Source organism: Calliopsis andreniformis, chromosome 11 (assembly GCF_051401765.1).
Source record: "Calliopsis andreniformis isolate RMS-2024a chromosome 11, iyCalAndr_principal, whole genome shotgun sequence".
Taxonomy (NCBI): domain Eukaryota; kingdom Metazoa; phylum Arthropoda; class Insecta; order Hymenoptera; family Andrenidae; genus Calliopsis; species Calliopsis andreniformis.
Window position 1 is genome coordinate 14,779,577 of NC_135072.1, and position 4,754 is coordinate 14,784,330.

The following is a 4,754-nucleotide window of genomic DNA, read 5'->3' on the forward strand; positions in this document are numbered from 1 at the left end:
AACCTAGGCTTCACTCTCTGGCGTTCTTCCACCACATCGAATAGCTACGGCCACAGAAGTCAACGCCTGAAGCATAAAATACAATAAAAATACAACAGTCTTCCCATCCTATAACAGGAATAATTGCAACCCGTGTGAAAGTGATGGTCATTTGTACGTTCATATTTATTTATACAATATAAATATAACAGTTTTTCCATCGTATAGAACGAATAATAGCACCCAGTGTGAAAGTTATGGTCATTTCTACGTTCCGGGCAACCTAGGCTTCACTCTAGGGCGTTGCTCCACCAGATCAAACAGTTAGTTCCTTAGAAGTCAACGCCCGAAGCATAAAATACAAAATAAATAGAACAGTTTTTCCTTCGTATAAAACGAATAATAGCAACCAGTGTGAAACTTATGGTCATTTCTACGGTCCGGCAACCTAGGCTTGACCCCAGGGCGTTGTTCCACCAGATCGAATAGTTAGGGCCTAAGAAGTGAACGCCAGAAGCATAAAATACAATATAAATACAACAGTTTTTCTATCATATAAAACGAGTAATTGCAACCAGTATGAAAGTTGTGGTCATTTCTACTTTCCGGGCAACCTAGGCTACACCCTAGGGCGTTGCTCCAACAGATTGAATAGTTAGGGACTTAGAAGTCAATGCCCGAAGCATAAAATGCAATAAAAATACTACAGTTCTTCCATCATATAACAGGAATAATTGCAACCAGTTTGAAAGTGATGGTCATTTCTACGTTCCGGGCATCCTAGGCTTCACTCTAGGGCGTTGCTCCACCAGATCGAATAGTTAGGGCCTTAGAAGTCAACGCCAGAATCATAAAATACAATGAAGATGCAACAGCTTTTCCATCGTATTAAACGAATAATTTCAACCAGTGTGAATGTTATGGTAATTTCTACATTCCGAGCAACCTAGGCTTCACCCTAGGCCGTTGCTCCAACAGATTGAATAGTTTGGGCCTTAGAAGTCAACGCCCGAAGCATAAAATGCAATAAAAATACAAGAGTGTTTCCACCATATAACAGGAATAATTGCAACCAGTGTGAAAGTGATGGCCAATTCTACGTTCCGCGCAACCTAGGCTTCACTCTACGGCGTTGTTCCACCAGATTGAATAGTTAGGGCCTAAGAAGTCAACGCCAGCAGCATAAAATACAATATAAATATAACAGTTTTTCCACCGTATAAAAGGAATAATAGCAACCAGTGTGAAAGTTATGGTCATTTCTACGTTCCGGACAACCTAGGCATCACTCTAGGGCGTTGCTCCTCCAGATCGAAAAGTTAGGGCCTAAGAAGTCAACGCCAGCAGCATAAAATACAATATAAATATAACAGTTTTTCCATCGTATAAAACGAATAATAGCAACCAGTGTGAAAGTTATGGTCATTTCTACGTTCCGGACAACCTAGGCTTCACTCTACGGCGTTGTTCCACCAGATCAAACAGGTAGGACCGTAGAAGTCAACGCCCGAAGCATAAAATACAAAATAAATAGAACAGTTTTTCCATTGTATAAAACGAATAATAGCAACCAGTGTGAAAGTTATAGTCATTTCTACGTTCCGGGCAACCTAGGCATCACTCTAGGGCGTTGCTCCTCTAGGTCGAATAGTTAGGGCCTTAGAAGTCAACGCCAGAATCATAAAATACAATGAAGATGCAACAGCTTTTCATCGTATTAAACGAACAATTTCAACCAGTGTGAATGTTATGGTAATTTCTACATTCCGAGCAGCCTAGCCTTCACTCTAGGGCGTTGATCCAACAGATTGAATAGTTAGGGCCTTAGCAGTCAACGCCCGAAGTATAAAATACAATATAAATACAACAGTTTTTCCATCATATAACAGGAATAATTGCAACCAGTTTGAAAGTGATGGTCATTTCTACGTTCCGGGCAGCCTAGGCTTCACTCTAGGGCGTTGCTCCACTAGATCGAATAGCTAGGGCCTTAGAAGTCAACGCCAGAAGCATAAAATACAATATAAATACAACAGTTTTTCCATTGTATAAAACGAATAATTGCAACCAGTATGAAACTTAAGGTCATTTCTACTTTCCGAGCAACCTAGGCTTCACCCTAGGCCGTTGCACCAACAGATTGATATAGTTTGGGCCTGAGAAGTCAACGCCCGAAGCATAAAATGCAATAAAAATACAACAGTGTTTCCATCATATAACAGGTAGAATTGCAACCAGTTTGAAAATGATGGCCAATTCCACGTTACGCGCAACCTAGGCTTCACTCCAGGGCGTGGCTCCACCAGATCGAATTGTTACGGCCTAAGAAGTCAACGCCAGAAGCATAAAATACGATATAAATACAACAGCTTTTCCATCGTATAAAACGAATAATAGCAACCTCTGTGAAAGTTATGGTCATTTCTACGTTCCGGTCAACCTAGGCTTCACCCCAGGTCGTTGTTCCACCAGATCGAATAGATAGGGCCTTAGAAGTCAACGGCCGACGCATAAAATGCAATAAAAATGCAACAGTTTTTCCATCGTATAAAAGGATTAATTGCAACCAGTTTGAAAGTGATGGACATTTCTACGTTCCGGGCAACCTAGGCTTCACCCTAGGGCGTTCTTCCACCAGATGGAATAGTTAGGGCATAAGAAGTCAACGCCAGAAGCATAAAATACGGTATAAATACAACAGCTTTTCCATCGTATAAAACGAATAATAGCAACCAGTGTGAAAGTTATGGGCATTTCTACGTTCCGGGCAACCTAGGCTTCACTCTACGGCGTAGTTCCACCAGATCGAATAGTTAGGGCCTAAGAAGTCAGCGCCAGAAGCATAAAATACAATATAAATATAACAGCTTTTCCATCGTATAGAACGAATAATAGCAACCAGTGTGAAAGTTATGGTCACTTCTACGTTCCCGGCAACCTAGGCTTCACACTAGGGCGTTGCTCCACCAGATCAAACAGTTAGGGCCTTAGAAGTCAACGCCCGAAGCATAAAATACAAAATAAATAGAACATTTTTTCCATTGTATAAAACGAACAATTGCTACCAGTGTGAAAGTTATGATGATTTCTACGTTCCGGCAACCTAGGCTTCACCCCAGGGCGTTGTTCCACCAGATCGAATTGTTAGGGCCTAAGAAGTCAACGCCAGAAGCATAAGATACAATATAAATATAACAGTTATTCCATCGTATAGAAAGAATAATAGCAACCAGTGTGAAATTTATGGTCACTTCTACGTTCCCGGCAACCTAGGCTTCACACTAGGGCGTTGCTCCACCAGATCAAACAGTTAGGGCCTTAGAAGTCAACGCCCGAAGCATAAAATACAAAATAAATAGAACATTTTTTCCATTGTATAAAACGAACAATTGCTACCAGTGTGAAAGTTATGATGATTTCTACGTTCCGGCAACCTAGGCTTCACCCCAGGGCGTTGTTCCACCAGATCGAATTGTTAGGGCCTAAGAAGTCAACGCCAGAAGCATAAGATACAATATAAATATAACAGTTATTCCATCGTATAGAAAGAATAATAGCAACCAGTGTGAAATTTATGGTCATTTCTACGTTCCGGGCAACCTAGGCTTCACGCCTAGGGCGTTACTCCACCAGATCAAACAGTTAGGGCCCTAGAAGTCAACGCCCGAAGCATAAAATACAAAATAAATTGAACAGTTTTTCCATTGTATAAAACGAATAATTGCTACCAGTGTAAAAGTTATGGTCATTTCTACTTTCCGGGCAACCTAGGCTTCACCCTAGGGCGTTGTGCCACCAGATCGAATAGTTAGGGCCTTAGCAGTCAACGCCCGAAGCATAAAATACAAAATAAATAAAACAGTTTTTCCATAGTATAAAACGCATAATTGCTACCAGTGTAAAAGTTATGGTTATTTCTACGTTCCGGGCAATCTAGAATTCACCCTAGGCCGTTGTTCCACCAGATCGAATAGTTAGGGCCTAAGAAGGGAACGCCAGAAGCATAAAATACAATATAAATACAACAGGTTTTCCATCATACAAAACGACCAATTGCAACCAGTATGAAAGCTATGGTCATTTCTACTTTACGGGCAACCTAGGCTACACCCTAGGGCGTTGCTCTTACAGATTGAATAGTTAGAGCCTTAGAAGTCAACACCAGAAGCATAAAACACAATATAAATACAACAGTTTTTCCATCGTATAAAAGGATTAATTGCAACCAGTTTGAAAGTGATGGTCACTTCTACGTTCCGGGTAACCTAGGCTTCACTCTAGGGCGGTGCTCCACCAGATCGAATAGCTAGGGCCTTAGAAGTCAACGCCCGAAGCATAAAATACAAAATAAATAGAACAGTTTTTCCACCGAATAAAACTAATAATTGCAACCAGTGTGAAAGTAATGGGCATTTCTACGTTCCGGGCAGCCTAGGCTTCACTCTTGGGCGTTGCTCCACCACATAGAATAGCTACGGCCTTAGAAGTCAACGCCAGAATCATAAAATACAATAAAGATGCAACAGCTTTTCCATCGTACTAAACGAATAATTTTAAACAGTGTGAATGTTATGGTCATTCCTACATTCCGAGCAACCTAGGCTTCACTCTAGGGCGTTGATCCACCAGATCGAATAGTTAGTGCCTTAGAAGTCAACGCCAGAAGCATAAAATACAATATAAATACAACAGTTTTTCCATCGTATAAAACGAATAATTGCAACCTGTATGAAAGTTATGGTCATTTCTACGTTCCGGGCAACCTAGGCTTCACT